Source organism: Rhinopithecus roxellana, chromosome 13, assembly GCF_007565055.1.
Source record: "Rhinopithecus roxellana isolate Shanxi Qingling chromosome 13, ASM756505v1, whole genome shotgun sequence".
In the NCBI taxonomy this organism is placed as follows: Eukaryota; Metazoa; Chordata; class Mammalia; order Primates; family Cercopithecidae; genus Rhinopithecus; species Rhinopithecus roxellana.
In genome coordinates, this window is record NC_044561.1 from 19,584,126 (window position 1) to 19,604,499 (window position 20,374).

Consider the following 20,374-nt stretch of genomic DNA (forward strand, 5'->3'; position numbering starts at 1 on the left):
GGCCAACATAGTGAAACTCTGTCTCTACTAAAAATACAAAAAAATTAGCAGGGCATGGTGCTGGGAGCCTGTAATCCCAGCTACTAGGGAGGCTGAGGCAGGAGAATCGCTTGAACCCAGGAGGCGGAGGTCACGGTGGAGATCGTGCCACTGCACTCCAGCCTGGGTGACACTGCGAGACTCCGTCTCAAAAAAAAAAAAAATTAGCCAGGGAGGCTGAGGTGGGAAGACTGCTTGATCCTAGGAGTTTGAGGGGGCAGTGAGCTATGATGACATTACTGTACTATTGCACTCCAGCCTGGGTGACAGAGTGAGACCTCATCAAAAGAGAGAGAGACAGACAGACAGAAAGGGAGGAAAAGAGGAAAGGAAGGAAGGAAGGAAGGAAGCAAGGGAGGGAGGGAGGGAGGGAGGGAAGGAGGGAGGGAGGGAAACAGAGAGAAAAAAGAAAAGAAAGGAAAGGAAGAAAGAAAGGAGGGAGGAAGGGAAAAAAAGAGATGAGAGAGAAAGAAAAAGAAAATAAATAGGCAACTCGTATTACAAAAAAAATTAACCCCGTTCGTCTTCCTCCCCTCACTATGTATGTATAGACATACACACATGCACACACCACAAAGTACTTGTAACCAGAAATTATTTTTGTAAACTCCTAAAAATGAATAAAAGGACAATCCAATAAACAGTGGGTAAAAGCATGGATGTTAATACTTCACAAAAAATACACAAATGGCCTGCAAGCACCTTAGAAGTTGGTCACCACCATAATTCATCAGACAAAAGCAAATGAAAACCACAGTAAGATGCCACTCTGCCTGAACGGCTAAAATTAAAAAGACTAAGTGCCGTCACAGACAAGAAGAAAAGGAACTCTCGCACATCTGGTAGGAGTGTAAAATGGTACTAGTTTGGAAAACTGGCAGTTTTGTTTTTGTTTTGTTTGAGACAGAGTCTCCCTCTGTCGCCCGAGCTGGAGTGCAGTGGCGCAATCTTGGCTCACTGCAACCTCTGCCTCCCGGGTTAAAGCAGTTCTCCTGCCTCAGCCTCCGGAGTAGCTGGGATTACGGCGTCGGCCACCACAGCCAGCTAATTTTTGTATTTTTAGTAGAGACGGAGTTTCACCATGTTGGTCAGGCTGGTCTCGAACTCCCAACCTTGTGATCCACCCTCCTCGGCCTCCTTTAAAGTGCTGGGATTATAGGTGAGTCACCACAACCGGCCGAACACTGGCAGTTTCTTAAAAAAGTGAAACATACATCTATATTATAACCCAGCACTTCTATTCCTATTTACTCAAAAGAAATAACATATGTCCACAGAAAAGACTTGTATTAATGTAAGAATTTTTACCAGCCTGGCAAACATGGCAAAAATGCATCTCTACTAAAAAGACTAAAAAATTAGCTGGACATGGTGGTGTGTGCCTGCAGTCTTAGCTACTTGGGGGGCTGAGGTGTGATGACTACCTGAGCCTGGGAAGGTTAAGACTGCTGTGAACAATGATCATTCCATTGCATTCCAGCGTAGGTGACAGAGTGACACCCTGCCTCAAAAAAAAAAAGATAGACTGTACATTCTGTGCTAAAAAGAGGGACATACACTATAGGTATTAAACATCACTATGTACCCCATAAATACGTACAATTATTATGTGTTATGTGTACGTTTTTTTAAAAAGAAAAAATTTTTTAAAAAGGTGTTTTTCCGCCGGGCGCGGTGGCTCAAGCCTGTAATCCCAGCACTTTGGGAGGCCGAGACGGGCGGATCACAAGGTCAGGAGATCGAGACCATCCTGGTGAACACAGTAAAACCCCGTCTCTACTAAAAATACAAAAATCTAGCCGGGCGAGGTGGCGGGCGCCTGTAGTCCCAGCTACTTGGGAGGCTGAGGCAGGAGAATGGCGCAAACCCAGGAGGCGGAGTTTGCAGTGAGCTGAGATCCGGCCACTGCACTCCAGCCTGGGCGACAGAGCAAGACTCCGCCTCAAAAAAAAAAAAAAAAGGTGTTTTTCCTTTTTTTTTTTTTTTTTTTCATTTTAAAGAAGAGGGCCGGGCGCGGTGGCTCATGCCTCTAATCCTAGCACTTTGGGAGGCCGAGCAGGGCAGATCACTAGGTCAAGAGATCGAGACCATCCTTACTAACACAGTGAAACCCCGTCTCTACTAAAAATAGAAAAAAATTAGCTAGGTATGGCGGCAGGCACCTGTAGTCCCAGCTACTCAGGAGGCTGAAGCAGGAGAACGGCGTGAACCTGGGAGGCGGAGCTTGCAGTGAGCCGAGAACACGCCACTGCACTCCAGCCTGGGCGACAGAGTGAGACTCCGTCTCAAAAAAAGCTGCTTGCTGTATGTGGATATAACATGATTTCCAATATAGTATCTCTAATCCAAAAATCGTGAAACTGAAATCCTGGACCAGGCACAGTGGCTCACGCCTGTAATCCCAGTACTTGGGGAGGCTGAGGCGGAAGGATCGCTTGAGTCCAGGAGTTCAAGATCAGTCTGGGCAACAGAGCAAGGCCCTGTCTCCGCAAAAAATAAAAAATTAGCCAGGCATGGTGGCAGGCACCTGTAGTCTCAGCTACTCAGGAGCCTGGCAGGTCAAGGCTGTGGTGACCCGTGATTGTGCCACTGCACTCAGCCTAGGTGACACGGAATGAGACCATCTCAAAAACACAAAACAAAACAAAAAAAACAAAGGCTGATCCAGGTGCAGTGGCTTTTACAACTAATTGATCAAAACCAGTTACAGATTTGTGTGGTATGTGTATGTGTATGAGAGAGAGTCTCACTGTCATCCAGGCTGGAGTGCAGTGGCATGATCTCAACTTACTGAAACCCGTCTCCCAGGCTCAAGCGATTCTCCTACCTCAGCCTCCCGAGTAGCTGGGATCACAGGCGCCTGCACCACGCCCAGCTAATTTTTGTATTATTAGTACAGACGGGGTTTAACCATGTTGGCCAGCCTGGTCTCAAACTCCTGACCTCAGGTGATCCACCCACCTCAGCCTCCCAAAGTGCTGGGATTACAGGCGTGAGGCACTGTGCCTGGCTACAGATGTTTTTGTCACTTCTCCACTCCCAGACTCCCAGTGTTTCCCTTGACTAGGCAAAACAAAAACACAAACAAAAACAAAACAAAAAAACACTCCAATCCAAAACTTGCTGGGCATCTACATGGTGCTCCAAGGACACGCTCACTGGAGCATTTCAGATTCCGTATTTGGGATGTTCCACTGGTAAATCCGAGAACATCTGAAATCGGAAACTCCGCTAGTCCCAAGCATTTTATTTTATTTATTATTTATTTATTTTGAGACAAAGTCTCACTCCGTAGCCCAGGCTGGAGTGCAGTGGCGTGATCTTGGCTCACTACAATCTCTGCCTTCTGGGTTCAAGCGATTCCCCTGCCTCAGCCTCCTGAGTAGCTGGAATTACAGCCACGTGCCACCATGCCCGGCTAATTTCTGTACTTTCAGTAGAGACAAGATTTCACCATGTTGGCCACAGTGGTCTCAAACTCCTGACCTCAGGTGATCTGCCCACCTCAGCCTCCCAAAGTGCTGAGATTACAGGCGTGAGCCACCGCGCCCAGCCTCCCAGTCAGCTTTTCTAAATAAAATTGTGTTGGAACATAAACAGGAACACACACACAAATGCCTGATACATAATCAGTTATCGTTATGATTCCAAAATTTATTCGCTTTTCTTTAGTCTTCCTCTATTCTTCTAGGAAATCTATTAAAAATTTTAAAAAATATTTTAAGTTAGCCTTTTCCTTAACAAAAAAAAAAAGGGAGAGGCTTTTGAATCAAACTACCTGGGGCACAAACCTGGCCTCTATCACCTACTTGCTGTTGATCTCCGTTTCCTCATCTATGAACCAGAAAACAATACAGGTGTCCTTTGTCTAACATGCTTCCCTTCATTGTGCTTCACAGGTTTCTTACAAATTAAAGGCTGGTAGCAACCTTGTGTCGAGTAAGTCTACAGGCACCATTTTGCCAACAGCATGTGCTTACTTCGTGTCTCCGTGTTGCATTCTGGTAATTCTCACAATATTTGAAAATTTTTCATTATTATTTTATCTGTTACGGAGACCTGTGATCAGTGATGTTTGATGTTACTATTGTAATTGTTTTGGGGAACTACAAACCGTGCCCATATAGGACGGCAAACTTAATAAATGTTGCGTATTTTTTTTTCTTTGGGACGGAGTCTCACTCTGTCATGTAGGCTGGAGTGCAGTGGCGTGATCTTGGCTCACTGCAAGTTCCGCCTCCCGGGTTCATGCCATTCTCCCATCTCAGCCTCCCGAGGAGCTGGACTACAGGTGCCCGCCACCATGCCTGGTTAATTTTTTTTTTGTATTTTTAGTAGAGACGGGGTTTCACCGTGTTAGCCAGGCTGGTCTCGATCTCCTGACCTCAGGATCCGCCTGCCTCGGCCTCCCAAAGTGCTGGGATCACAGGTGTGAGCCCCCACGCCCGGCCAATGCCGCGTATGCTCTGACCAGCCATTTCCCTGAGTCTCTCCCTTTCCTCAGGGTTCCCTACTCCCTGAGACACAACAGTCATAAAACTAGGTCAATTAATCCTGTATGAAAGGAAGAGTCACACGTCTCTCATTTCAACCAAAAGCTATAAACGCTTAAGCTTAGCGAGGAAGGCATGTCAAAAGCCGACAGGCCAAAAGCTAGCCCTCCCTCCTGCACCAGTTTGCCAAGTTGTGAAGGCCAAAGAAAAGTTCTTAAAGGAAATTAAAACTGCTACTCCAGTGAACACACAAATAATAATAAAGCAAAACAGCTTTATTGCTGATAAGGAGAAGGTTGCTTTCTGTTTGGAGACAGGGTCTCACTCTGTTGCCCAGGCTGGAATGCAGTGGCACAATCATAGCTCACTGCAGCTCTGACGTCCCAGACTCAAGCCATCCTCCGGCCTCAGCCTCCCCAGTAGCTGGGACTATAGGCATGCACCACCACACTCAGCTAAACGTTTGATATTTTGTAGAGATGAGGTTTCACTATATTACCCAGGTTGGTCTCAAACTGCCGAGCTCAAGCAATCCTCCCCACTCAGCCTCCCAAAGTGCTGGGATTAGAGGTGTGAGCAACCGTGCCTAGCCTGCAGAAAGTTTTTTTTTTGGGGGGGGGGACAGAGTCTCGCTCTGTCACCAGGCCGGAGTGCAGCGGCGCGATCTCGGCTCACTGCAACCTCTGCCTCCTCGGTTCAAGCAATTCTCATGCTTCGGCTTCCCGAGTAGCTGGGACTACAGGTGCGCGCCACCATACCCAGCTAATTTTTGTATTTTTAGTAGAGAAGGTGTTTCACCACGTTGGCCAGGATGGTCTCCTCCTGACCTCGTGATCCACCTGCCTCAGCCTCACACGGTGCTGGGATTACAGGTCAGATACCACACCCAGCGCCTGCAGAAAGTTTTAATGGTTTAGAGAGAAGATCAAACCAGGCTTAAATAGCCTACAGCAAGGCCCTCACTCTCTTCAATTCTACAAAGGATGACAGAGATGACGAAGCTGCAGAAGAAAAGCTGGAAGTTAGCAGAGATTGGTTCATGAGGTTTAAGAAGCCACCTCTGTAACATAATAAAATGCAAGGTGAAACAGCAAATGCTGGCTGCGCGTGGTGGCTCCCAGGTTGTATTTTTAGTAAAGATGGGGTTTCACCGTGTTAGCCGGGATGGTCTCAATCTCCTGACCTCATGATCCACCCCTCTCGGTTTGCCAAAGTACTGGGATTACAGTACTTTGTAATCTCAGTAATCTCAGCTGAGAATCTCAGCTGTAATCTCAGCTACTAGGGAGGCTGAGGCAGGAGAATCGCTTGAACCTGGGAGGCGGAGGTTGCGGTGAGCCGAGATCGCGCCACTGCAACCCAGCCTGGGCAACAAGAGCAAAACTCCATCTTAAAACAAACAAACAAACAAACAAACAAAAAAACCCACTGTTAAGACCTACTGCTCAGGAAAAGATTCCCTTCAAAATATTACTGCTGACTATGCACCTAGTCACCCAAGAGCTCTGATAAAGATGTACAAGGAGATTAATGTTGTCATACCTGCTAACATACTCCATACTGCAGCCCACGGATCAAGGAGTAATTCTGACTCTCAAGTCTTATAATTTAAGAAATACATTTCAGGTCGGGTATGGTGGTTCACGCCTGTAATCCCAGCAACTTTGGGAGGCCAAGGCAGGTGGATCACCTGGAAGTCAGGAGTTCGAGACCAGCCTGGCCAACATGGTGAAACCCCGTCTCTACTGAAAATGCAAAAATTAGCTGGGCATGGTGGTGGGCACCTTTAATCCCAGCTACTCAGGAGGCTGAGGCAGGAGAATCGCTTGAACCTGGGAGGCAGAGGTTGCAGTGAGCCAAGATCACACCAGTGCACTCCAGCCCAGGCAACAAGAGGAAAACTCCGCCTCAAAATAAATAAATAAATAAATAGTAACAGAACTAGAAGTAGAGCCTGAAGATGTGACTGAATTGCTGCAATCTCAAGATAAAAGAGATGAGGAATTGCTTCTAATGAATGAGCCAAGAAAACGGTTTTTTTTTTTTTTTTTTGAGATGGAGTCTTGCTCTGTCACCCAGGCTGGAGTGCAGTGGCACGATCTTGGCTCACTGCAACCTCCACCTCCTGGGTTCAAGCGATTCCCCTGCCTCAGCCTCCCGAATAGCTGGGATTACAGGTATGCACCACCACGCCTGGCTAATTTTTGTGTTTTTAGTAGAGACGGAGTTTCACCATGTTGTTCAGGCTGGTCTCCAACTCCTGACCTCAGGTGATCCACCCACCTCGGCTTCCCAAAGTGCTTACAGGCGTGGGCCACTGCGCCCAGCTGCTTTTTTTCTTTCTTTCTTTCTTTTTTTTTTTGAGACGTAGTTTCGCTCGTGTTGCCCAGGCTGGAATGCAACAGCGTGATCTCGGCCCACTGCAACCTCCACCTCCCAGGTTCAAGCAATTCTCCTGCCTCAGCCTCCCGAATAGCTGGGATTACAGGCACCTGCCACCACGCCTGGCTAACTTTTTGTATTTTTAGTAAAGACGGGATTTCACCATGTTGGCCAGGCTGGTCTCGAACTCCTGACCTCAGGTGATCCACCTGCCTCAGCCTCCCAAAGTGCTGGGATTACAGGCGTGGACCACTGCACCCAGCCCATGTGCTTTTTAATAAATAGCCATTCCCAAGGCTTTAAACCTTATCCCCACGATGACGCTGTACACCTACAGCTTGACCTCTCCTCTGGGTTCCAGATCCCTTTCTCCATAGTGACCCTTGGACTTCTCAGACGTCCACTACTTTCAGCCAAGAGAAAGCCTTGCTTTCTACTTCCAAACTGTAGTAACGCCCCCAGCCCTGACACCACCCTAATTCAGCTTCCCTGTTTCGATAAACAGTGCCACTATCCACCCTTTTGTTCTTTGTTCCATCAAAAAGCCTACAAGGGTTGACGGGGCTGGGAGGAAAAAAGAAGCCCAGAAATTACCCTGAGTCTGCTCATTCTCTCACACCTCTCTTCTCATTTATCAACAAGTCCCAACATCTCTACCTCCAAAATATCTCCCTAAATCCACCACCAAGGTCTAAACCATTACAATCACTACACCCACCTCCCAACATTTCATCTCACCCCCGCCTCCTGTTCACGTACCAATGTCTATATGATCATGACACTCTCCAACTCAACCTTCAGGCCAAGTTTCTCCTACAACTCAGACTCAAGGTTCAACTACCTACTAACAGCTGCAAGGAACGGCTTAGTAAGAAGACCAACTTTCCAGCCCAGGCTCCTGGCTCTCTCTCCCCTTACCGGTAAGCACATCAGTCTTATCTAGATTCCTGGGGGAGATCACACCCGAAATTTCCCACCTCAGGGCCTTTGCATGTGCTGTCCTCTCAGCCTGGGAGACTCTGTCCCCCAGCTCGTCTCAAAAGCCAGCTGCCTCTCACATTCCAGAGACTAACTGAAATGAGTCAGAAAAGTCAAAGGGGAGAGATATATACGCTGATTATGTACCCACAACATTTCAAAGTAAAAAATAAAAATAAAGGCAAGATAAACCAGAAAGGAAGAAACACCAAAAAGAGGTGAACAGCCGACGGTGTCAGCAATTGCCGGGGCACAGAGAAGCCAAGAGCATGGCAGAGAGGCCGTGAGGGAAGGGTGGACGAAAGAACAAGACACTGGAGAAGGGTCTAGAACAAAATCAGCGACAAAGGGGGGGCTGCAGTGAGAGGTAGGGACTAAATAAATGGAAGTGACAGACGTGGGGGAGCTGGTGCTGACAGGTCAGGGAATGAGCAGCAAATTGGGAGGAGTCAGTAACAAGAAAGTGGACGAAGCAGATAGGGAAGCTGCGAGTACACAGAGTGGCAGGTGGGAGGACAGTAAGGTGCATGGGGGAAGGTGACAGATGTGAGGAAGAGATGATGGGGATGGAAGGAATAGGACAGTGCAGGGTAAGGTGAGGGTAGATGACTGGTGATATCTGACGCAGTGACGGGGAACGTGGCAGGAAAAGAGGAGTGGTGTTGGAAAGAGCGGGGAATGACGGAAAGGGGAGTCAGTGATTGGACAAGAAGGGTGATGACAGCGGGCACTGAAAGTTCTCCCACTGACAGGCGGGAGAGAAGCAGTGGGGAGACACTGACAGGCGGGGTCCCTAACAGCAGGGCAGGGTACTAATGGGTCCCTGATAGATAAGGGAGAAAGGAGGAAGCATGAAAGAGGGGACAGGCGCTGACAACAGGGGAGAACTCATAGGGAGCATCTGACAGGCACTAACACGGGCTGACAGCAAAGAGGGGAAAGGCCACAACAGGCAGGACGGGGGACACACTTATGAGGGAAACTTACTGACAGTGGGGCTCACCGACAGAGGCACCGGCACTGATGGGGGCACTGACAGAGAAGATCAATGACAGGTGGGGGCACTGCTGACAGAAGGGGTCACAGAGCGCTGGGACTGACAAGGAAGGGCACTGGCAAGCGAGGGATTATGCAGTCAGTGACTGATGGGTATGGGTGGGGGTGCAGACATGGATGGGGGGACGTGACAGAAAGAAAATGACTGGCGGGGGCACTGGCTGATGGGGGACAGGGATGCGGGACTCTAACTGGGGAACACTGATGGGGGGCAGACTGGACTGACAGTGGGGGAGCACTGACCAACAGTGGAGGCACTGACCAGCGTGGGGACTGACCAGTGGGGAGGCACTGACCGAAGGGAGGGGCATGACTTGCAAGGGGCACTGACGGTGGGGGGGCACTGATGGGTGGGGTGGGGACTGATGGGTGAGGTGCAATGACTGGCTAGCAGGGAACACTGACTGGTGTAGGGTGGGGGAACAGAAGGAGGGCACTGACTGGGGGGACACTGGGAGGGAACCGACTCGGGGGGGAATTGACTGGGAGAGAACTGACCGGAGGGGGCCTTGACTTGCGGGGAACTGACTGGAGAGAGAACTGACTTGGGGGGCCTTGACTTCGGGGAACTGACTGGAGTGGGCACTGATTTGGGGGTCACTGATTGGAGGGGGCACTGACGGGAAGAACTGACTGCGGGGGAAACTGACTGGGGGCACTGACTGACACGGGGGACACTGACTGAAGGGGGCACTGACTGGGGGGAACCGACTGACTTCGGGGGAACTTACTTGGGGGAACTGACTGGGGGGTCACTGACTGGAGGGAGCACTGACGGACTTAGGGGGACACTGACTGGGGTGCGGCACCGACTGACTGGGGGGAACTGACTAGACGGGGGAACTGACTGGGGGGGCACTGACTTGGGGGGAACTGACTGGGGGGTCACTGACTGGAGAGGGCACTGACTGACTTGGGGGGGCACCGAATGACTGGGGTCACTGACTGGAGAGGGCACTGACTGACTTGGGGGGCACTGACTGGGGGAGCACTGACTAGAGGGGGCACTGGGGGGAAATGATTGGAGGGGGCACTGACTGGGGGAACTGGAGGCGGCAATGACTGGAGGGGCACTGACTGACTGGGGGGCACTGACTGGGGGGGCACTGACTAGAGGGGGCACTGACTGGGGGGAAATGATTGGAGGGGGCACTGACTGGGGGGGCACTGACTAGAGGGGGCACTGACTGGGGGGAAATGATTGGAGGGGGCACTGACTGGGGGGGCACTGACTAGAGGGGGCACGGACTGGGGGAAATGATTGGAGGGGGCACTGACTGGGGGGGCACTGACTAGAGGGGGCACTGACTGGGGGGAAATGATTGGAGGGGGCACTGACTGGGGGGGCACTGACTAGAGGGGGCACGGACTGGGGGGAAATGATTGGAGGGGGCACTGACTGGGGGAACTGGAGGCGGCAATGACTGGAGGGGCACTGACTGACTAGGGGGCACTGACTGGGGGGGCACTGACTGGGGGGAAATGATTGGAGGGGGCACTGACTGGGGGGGCACTGACTAGAGGGGGCACTGACTGGGGGGAAATGATTGGAGGGGGCACTGACTGGGGGGGCACTGACTAGAGGGGGCACGGACTGGGGGAAATGATTGGAGGGGGCAATGACTGGGGGGGCACTGACTAGAGGGGGCACTGACTGGGGGAACTGGAGGCGGCAATGACTGGAGGGGCACTGACTGACTGGGGGGCACTGACTGGGGGGGCAACTGACTAGAGGGGGCACTGACTGGGGGGAAATGATTGGAGGGGGCACTGACTGGGGGGGCACTGACTAGAGGGGGCACTGACTGGGGGGAAATGATTGGAGGGGGGCACTGACTGGGGGGGCACTGACTAGAGGGGGCAGTGACTGGGGGAAATGATTGGAGGGGGGCACTGACTGGGGGGGCACTGACTAGAGGGGGCAGTGACTGGGGGAAATGATTGGAGGGGGCACTGACTGGGGGGGCACTGACTAGAGGGGGCACTGACTGGGGGAACTGGAAGCGGCAATGACTGGAGGGGCACTGACTGACTTGGGGGGGCATGACTTGGGGGGGGCAACTGACTGGGGGGGAACTGACTGGGGGGGAAGTGACTTGGGGGCCAATGGCTGACTGGGGGCCGGGTCCGAGCGGCGGGCGGCCGCACTCACCTGCCCTGCGGGCCGGGCGTCGCGGCAGCTCCTCGGAGGCCCGTGTGGAGGCCCGAACGGAGGCCAGGGCGCTGGTGGAGGCAAAGCCCGGGCGGCCTCGGGCGGGCCGCACACACATGGGCCCGGCCCGGGGCGCGACGCCTGCGGACACCGGCGCGGCCGGCCGGCGGCTCGAGACCGACTCCGGGCCGCGGGCGGCACTCGGATCGCTCCAAAATGGCGGCGGCGGCACACGGGCGCGCGCTCCGGGGGCGGGGTCTCCGCGTGGGGCGCGCACGCTCGCGGCCGGGGGCGGGGCCGCGCGGGTGGGCGGGACCGGGACCTGGGCCAGCTCTCCCGGACCCCTGGAGCCGGAGCACTCCGTGCCGCCCGCGTGGGAGCACGAGGGCTTGGGTGTGCTGAGTGCCGGCCACGGAGGGGTGTCCACCGTCTTGGAGTGGGTGGGGTAAGAGTCCGTCTTTCCCCTTCTACGTTCCCCTTTGAGGTATGGCTAAAGTTTTGTGCAAGCCTAGTTAATTTTGTTGTAGACGCAAAACAATCCTCGAGAGGCCCGACGCAGTTTGAGAGCCACACACCTGGGACAGGGGTTTCCCCCGTGGCCCAGGAAAGGGCCTGTTCTCTCGGGCCTCCCTCCTGCCACAGGCCCCTCCCAGAGGCCGCGGGGCATGGACGCCCGGAGCAGCAGGAGCAGGCTCAGTCCCCCGGCTCCAGGCCTCGCCCCTCCCCGTCCCGCGTCCTGCCTGGATCCGGAGCGCCTGAGCCGCCTCCAGACACTTTTCTCCAGGTGCCCTACGGGTTCTTGCTCGGCGTTTTGGAAATTAAGTATGTGCCTATTTAACAGGTGCTGGAATTGTTTAATTCCATCAAACTAATCTCAAAAAATAATCACTATTATTTCAGATGTCAGAGCGAGCTGTGGGTAAATGTTGGGAAAACATGGAGCACTTAAGGGATCTCTAAACGTTGTTTCCAGTTGTCAGTGTATTCCCCAGGATTCACCGATGCTCTCAGCCAAAGCGGATCTGGGCGGCTCGAATATTCGGTATTTCTCCTTTGCCAGCTGGCGCTGTTAGGCTTTGGCGGTAGAGGGCGCCAGAGAGACGTTGCGGGAGAAAAGGGCTTGGCCTTGCGGCTGGCGGCCCCGGGCTTCCCCGACGCCTGTCCCCTCCCCTGGTCAGAAGCACCCTCCTCGGCGGTTTGATAGCAGATGTCTCTGGCGAGCCTTTCCCCAGCAACAGCTTTTCCCCTAGCATTCTAAGGGTCAGATTTCCGGCAGATTCCATTGAGAGAACTTCCAGGAAGTGGGGTTAAAAAAGCCTCAGCCTCACAACCTAGAGGAGAGACGTCCTGCGTTCAGTAGGCTGTGCCCTTCTCATGCCCTCGCCATGGTCTCCTTTGCAGGAGCGGAAGGCGCTGCTGAGTTGAGCTGCGGAATGGGGACTGGGGCCAGGGGCACCAGATGCGGGAGATGCTCCTACCTCCCATTTGCTACACTAAGCACGTTCAACTATCTGCCTGATCTTGATACCCCTCCTGTGCTCAGCCAGTGGACCTGGGGTCAGCAAGAGCCCCTCTCCTCCTCTCTCACCCACACTGGATTCATCAGCAAGTGTGTTCCCTCCACGGCAACGTGTGGTAGCTCCACTACCAACATTCTGGTTCAAAACCAGTTTCTTTCTCCTGACTCCCAATAGTCTCCTACGGGGCCCCTGCTTCTATCCTGGAGTACTTGCTGTAGGTCAGCTTGCTGTAATCAGCAAAGCACCCAGAGGGGTCCAGTTAAAATAGATCCGATTGGCCGGGCGCGGTGGCTCACGCCTGTAATCCCAGCACTTTGGGAGACCGAGACGGGCGGATCACAAGGTCAAGAGATCGAGACCATCCTGGCTAACACGGTGAAACCCCGTCTGTTACTAAAAATACAAAAACATTAGCCAGGCGTGGTGGCGGGCACCTGTAGCCCCAGCCACTCGGGAGGCCGAGGCAGGAGAATGGCGTGAACCCAGGAGGCGGAGCTTGCAGTGAGCCAAGATTGCGCCACTGCACTCCAACCTGAGCGACAGAGCGAGACTCTGTCTCTAAATAAATACATGAAATGAAATGAAATAGGTCAGATCACATCTTCCCTACCCCCAGGAACCCTTGCCTCACAGGCTGAACGACAAAGTCCCTGCTGTTGCCCACAGGGCCCTACATGACCTGAGCTCACCTCTCCTACTCCCCTTGCTCATGGCTCCCATCGCGACCTCCCACCACAGATGGTTGGCTGGTGATGTCCCTGCATCCCCGCAGGGACATCCTCGGTCATTGCTGTGCTTGGGACTGTCCTCCGGGATCTTCACTGTGCCCTTCCCTGTGGGGGTTCCCCTGGTCACTGTGTTTCAACTCACAATCATACACACACACACCACACACACTCCACATACCACACACACTACATACCACACACACCACACACCACACACACCCTCCACACACCCCACATACCACACACACACCACATACCACACACACTATATACCACACACACCCTCCACACACACCCCACATACCACACACACACACCACATACCACACACACCACATACCACACACACACCACACACACCACATACCACACACACACCACATACCACACACACTCCACGTACCACACACACTACATATCACACACACCACACACCACACACACCCTCCACACACCCCACATACCACACACACACCACATACCACACACACTCCACGTACCACACACACTACATATCACACACACCACACACCACACACACCCTCCACACACCCCACATACCACACACACACCACATACCACACACACTATATACCACACACACCCTCCACACACACCCCACATACCACACACACACCACATACCACACACACCACATACCACACACACACCACATACACTACATACCACATACACCACACACCCTATACACACACACCACACACCCTACACACACACCACATACGACACAACCACATACCACACACACCATATACCACACACATTACATACTACACACACCACACACCACACCACACACACCACACCACACACACCACACACCACATACCACACACACGACATACCACAGACACACCACATACCACACACACACCGTACACACACCACATACCACACACACCACATACCCCACACACACCACACACCACACACTGTACACACCACATACCACACACACCACACACCACATACCACACACACTACACACACACCACATACCACACACACTACATAGCACACTTACTACATACCACACACATTACATACCGCACACACACCACACACACCCTACACACACACACCACATACCACACACACACCACATACATCACACACCACTTACCACACACACTACATACCACACCACACACCACATACCACACACACACACCACATACACACACCACACACCACTTACCACACACACTACATACCACACACCCTACACACCACACACCGTACACACACACACACCACATACCACACACACACACCACATACACACACCACACACCACTTACCACACACACTACATACCACACACCACGTGTACCACATACCACACACCCTACACACACACCACACACCGTACACACACACACCACCTACCACACACACACACCACATACCACAGACACTACACACACACCACACACCATACACACACCATACACACACCACACACCACACACACCACATACCACACACACTACATAGCACACATTCTACATACCACACACACTACATACCACACACACCACACACACCACACACCCTACACACACACACCACACACACACACCACATACACACACCACACACCACTTACCACACACACTACATACCACACACACACCACACACCCTACACACACCACATACCACACACCACTTGCCACACGCATTACATACCACGCACACCACATACCACACACACACCACACACGAAACACACCATACACCACACAAACCACATACCACACACCACACACACTCCACACCATACATATACCACAAACACACCACACACTACATACCACACACTGCACACCATACACACCACATACCACACACCACACACACTGCACACCATACACACATCACACACCACACACACTGCACACATACCACACACAGACACACACACACCACACACATACCACACACATACCACACACACACACTACACACATGCAAGCGCACGCACACACACCACATACCACACACCACACACACTACACACCACACACACACACACCAACACACCACACACCCCAGACACTATACCCACACAGCACACACACCCCACACAGTGCACACACACATCCACACACACCACACACATCGCACACACCACACACACACCGCACACACCACACACATACGCCACACACATGCATGCGCACACACATACCACACACTACACACCACACACATACGCCACACACACATGTATGCGCATACACATACCACACACTACACACCACACACACAGCACACACACACCACACACACAGATACATACACCAACACATCACACACATACCCCCACACACACTATACCCACACAGCACACACACCACACACAGCACACACACCTTCCACACACACCACACATTGCACACACACCACACACGTGCACATGCACGCGCACACACACACATCATCACCACCTTCCCCGCTTGGTTTTTCCTCCTTCAAAATTGTATCACTAGTCACAGTTCAATAAAGGGACAGAAACCACACAATGGTTTCAACAGGGAAAGTTTGATATAAAATATTATCAATGGCTGGTCGCAGTAGCGCACGCCTGTAATCCCAGCACTCTGGGAGGCCAAGGTGGGCAGATCATGAGGTCAGGAGATTGAGACCATCCTGGCTAGCACGGTGAAACCCCGTCTCTACTAAAAATACAAAAAATTAGCCAGGTGTGGTAGCAGGTGCCTGTAGTCCCAGCTACTCAGGAGGCTGAGGCAGGAGAATAGTGTGAACCCAGGAGGCGGAGCTTGCAGTGAGCTGAGATCATGTCACTGCACTCTAGCCTCGGCAACAGAGGGAGAGATTCCATCTCAAAAAAAAAAAAAATACACATATATATAAAATATATTATAAACAAGAGGGGATTAATTATAAAGTAATAAAGTTAAGTTTGTGTTCAAGAAAGGACAGTCTAGCTTGGGCAACACAGCAAAAACCTGTCTCTACAAAAATTTTTAAAATTAGCTAGGCATGGTGGTACACAGCTGTAGTCCCAGCTACTCTGGAGGCTGAGGTGGGAGGATTGCTTGAGCCCTGGAGGTCGGGGCTGCAGTGAGCCGTGACCATGCCACTGTACTCCAATGTGGGTGACAGAGCAAGACCCTGTCTCTAAATTAATCAATTAAAGAAGGAACAGGCCAGGTGTGGTGGCTCACACCTATAATCCCAGCACTTTGTGAGGCTGACGCAGGAGGATCACTTGCGGCCAGGAGTTTGAGACCAGCCTGGACAACATGGTGAGACCCAGTCTCTAAAAAAAAAAAAAAAAAAATTCTCTACTAAAACTACAAAAATTAGCTGGGCATGGTGGCACACGCCTGTAGTCCCAGCTACTTGGGAGACTGAGGCAGGAGAATTGCTTGAACCCGGGAGGTGGAGGTTGCAGCGAGCCGAGATCGCGCCACTGCATTCCAGCCTGGGCAACAGAGCAAGACTCCATCTCATATAAATAAATAAATCAATAGGCCGGGTGCAGTGGCTCACGCCTGTAATCCCAGCACTTTGGGAAGCTGAGGCGGGCGGATCACGAGGTCAGGAGATCGAGACCGTCCTGCTAACACGGTGAAACCCTGTCTCTACTAAAAATACAAAACAAAACAAAACAAAACAAAACATTAGCCAGGTGTGGTGGCGGCACCTGTAGTCCCAGCTACTCGGGAGGCTGAGGCAGGAGAATGGCGTGAACCCGGGAGGCGGAGCTTGCAGTGAGCCAAGATCATGCCACTGCACTCCAGCCTGGGCTACAGAGCGAGACTCTGTCTCAAAAATAAATAAATAAATAGGCAAAAGATCTGCATAAACATTTGTTTAAAGAAGCTAACACAGGCCGGGCGCGGTGGCTCAAGCCTATAATCCCAGCACTTTGGGAGGCCGAGACGGGCGGATCACGAGGTCAGGAGATCGAGACCATCCTGGCTAACATGGTGAAACCCCGTCTCTACTAAAAACTACAAAACACTAGCCGGGCGACGTGGCGGCGCCTGTAGTCCCAGCTAGTCCGGAGGCTGAGACAGGAGAATGGCGTGAACCCGGGAGGCGGAGCTTGCAGTGAGCTGAGATCCGGCCACTGCACTCCAGCCCGGGCGACAGAGCGAGACTCCGTCTCAAAAAAAAAAAAAAAAAAAAAAAAAAAAGCGAACACAAATGACTTAGAAGCACATGATAAGATGCTCAACATCAATAATCATCAGGGAAATGCCAAACTCACCCACAATAAAGTACTGCTGCAGACCCCCTCCTTGAATGACTGGAACAATACTAAGCATTGGGGAGGATATGGAGAACTGGAACCTTTATGCATTCCTAGTGGAAATGTAAAACTGTTCAGAAAAGTTTGATAATTGCTCCAAAGTTTGAACATAAACTTACCATACAGCCCAACACTTTCACGCCTACGTATCTACCCCCCAAAAGTGGAAATGTGTGTCCATACAGAGACTTGTACACAAATGTCACAGCAGCATGAGTCAAAATAAGTAAACACTGGAAACAATCCAAATGTCCTTCAAATGGTAAATAGACAAGAAACCATTATATAAAAATACTATTCATGAGAAGGAATGAACGACATGCAACAATATGGATGAGCCCAAAAACATAATGCGAGGTGCAAGAAACCAGGCAGAATAAACTAGTCTATGCATTAGTTTCCAGTTGCTGCTGACACAGGTCCCCACACACATCGTGGCTTATAACCACACACATTTATTACCTTACAGTCCTGTAGCTCACAAATCTGAGATGAGTCTTACGGGACTAAAATCCAGGTGTTGGCTTCCTTTGGAAAGCTCCAGGGAAAATCTGTATCCTCGCTTTTTCCAGCTTGCCCTGCATCCCTTGGTTCATAGTGTCTTCCTCCATCTTTAAAGCCAGCAGCCGAACATCTTCCAGGTTCTTTTTCTCAGATCCCGGCATCACATTGACTTCTCTGACTCTAAGCCTCCTACCTCTCTCTCTCTCTCTTTTTTGTTTTTTTTTTCCGGAGACAGAGTCTCCCTCTGTCGCCCAGGCTGGAGTGGCGCGACCTCAGCTCACTGCAACCTCTGCCTACTGGGTTCAAGCGATTCTCGTACCTCAGCCTCCTGAGTAGCTGGGATTACAGGCACCTGCCACCATGCCTGGCTAATTTCTGTATTTTTAGTAGAGACAGGGTTTCACCGTGTTAGCCAGGATGGTCTCCATGTAGCCAGGATGGTCTCGATTTCCTGACCTCATGATCTGCCCGCCTCAGCCTCCCAAAGTGCTGGGATTACAGGTGTGAGCCACCACACCCGGCCAACTACTTTTAATTATATACAAATTAAGGTGCAAGTTATTCAAAAAGTTTTAGAAAAAGGGCATTAACTTTAGGGTAGTTATCATGGGAAGGGGCAGAAACTTGTGGGCATTGCCATGGCAACGGAAACAGATGGTACTAGCAGGCGTGTCTCATGGAGAGGTTGCGGCCAGTCTTTTTTTTTTTTTTTTTTTTTTTTTGAGACAGAGTCTCCCTCTGTCGCCCAGGCTGTATTGCAGTGGCGCGATCAGCTCCTGGATTCAAGCGATTCTCCTGCCTCAGCCTCCTGAGTAGCTGGGACTACAGGCACCAGCCACCACACCTGGCTAATTTTTGTATTTTTAGTAGGGATGGGTTTTCACCGTGTTAGCCAGGATGGTCTCGATCTCCTGACCTCATGATCTGCCCGCCTTTTCGGCCTCCCAAAACGCTAGGATTACAGGCGTGAGCCACCACGCCCAGCCTTCAGCCAGTCTTTAATCTGGTCTGGAATAAAGTTTGGCCTCCTACCTCAACATCAGAATACATCTTACAATGATGGCATGCAGTAACCACAGGGAAAAAAAATGTGCAAGACCATTAGTAATCAGGGAAATGCAAATTCAAGCCACAAGAATACACAGGTACACTGGCACACGCCTGTAGTTGCAGCTACCTGGGGGGCTGATGCGGGAGGATCCCTTGAGCCTGGGAGTTCCAGGCTGCAGTGAGCCATGATCACATTACTGCACTCCAGCCTGGGTGACAGGATGAGATCTCTTCTCTAAAAATATATATAAAATTTTAAAAATCACGAGATACCACTACCCACTCATTGACTGCTACAATGAAGACACTTGGCAACACCAAATGTTGGGAAGGATGTGGAGCAAACGAAACACTCATACACTGTTGGTAGGAATTTTTTTTATTATTATCATTTTATTTTTATCTTTTTTTGAGACAAAGTCTTGCTCTGTCACACAGGCTGGAGTGCAATGACTCGATTTCAGCTCACTGCAACCTCTGCCTCCCAGGTTCAAGCGATCTCATGCCTCAGCCTCCCGAGTAGCTAGGATTACAGGTGCCTGCCACCACGCCTGGCTAATTTTTGTGTCTTTTAGTAGAGACGGGGTTTCACCATGTTGGCCAGGTTGGTCTCAAACTCCTGACCTTAGGTGATCCACCCGCTTAGGCTTCTCAAAGTGCTGGGATTACAAGCATGAGCCACTTCGCCTGGCCTGTTAGGAATGTTTTTAAATGTATGGCTGCTTTGGGAAATGCTAAACATATACCCAGGCTATGCCTCAGCAATTTGGTTTCTACATATGCCCAAGAGAAATGAAAACGAGCCCGGGCAACATGAGACCCCATCTCCACAAAAAGAAAAAAGAATTAAAAAAATAATGGGGTATGGAAGCATGTGCCTGTAGCCTCAGCTACCCAAGAGACTGAGTGGGAGGATAGCTTGAGCCAGGGGATCGAGGCTGCAGTGAGCTGCAATGGGCCACTGCACTCCAGCCTGAGAGAGAGTGAGACCTTTCCTCTAAAAATAAAAATAAAAGCAATATGGTCTGGCCTGGTGCAATGGCTCACGCCTGTAATCCCAGCACTTTGGGAGGCCTAGAGGGGCAGATCACCTGAGCTCAGGAGTTCCAGACCAACCTGGCTAAAATGGTGAAACCCTGTTTCTAAAACTGAAAATACAGAAAT

The 20,374-nt window shown here is 51.3% G+C and overlaps 1 protein-coding gene across 10 annotated transcripts in view; it reads right to left on the bottom strand.

Annotated features, from left to right (window-relative positions):
* The window catches only part of PPP6R2 (protein phosphatase 6 regulatory subunit 2), a 96,104-nt gene extending 84,766 nt beyond the window's left edge, over positions 1-11,338 (bottom strand). For 7 of the 10 annotated variants that reach the window (XM_030914394.1, XM_030914393.1, XM_030914391.1 and 4 more), the window contains exon 1: positions 11,101-11,324. The gene's annotated coding sequence lies outside the window, so the exon portion shown is untranslated. Of the gene's footprint in view, positions 1-11,100 lie in introns of all 10 variants that reach the window. The other 3 variants (XM_030914386.1, XM_030914385.1, XM_030914392.1) reach the window with 3 other exon arrangements.
* Between the last annotated feature and the right edge of the window lie 9,036 nt (positions 11,339-20,374).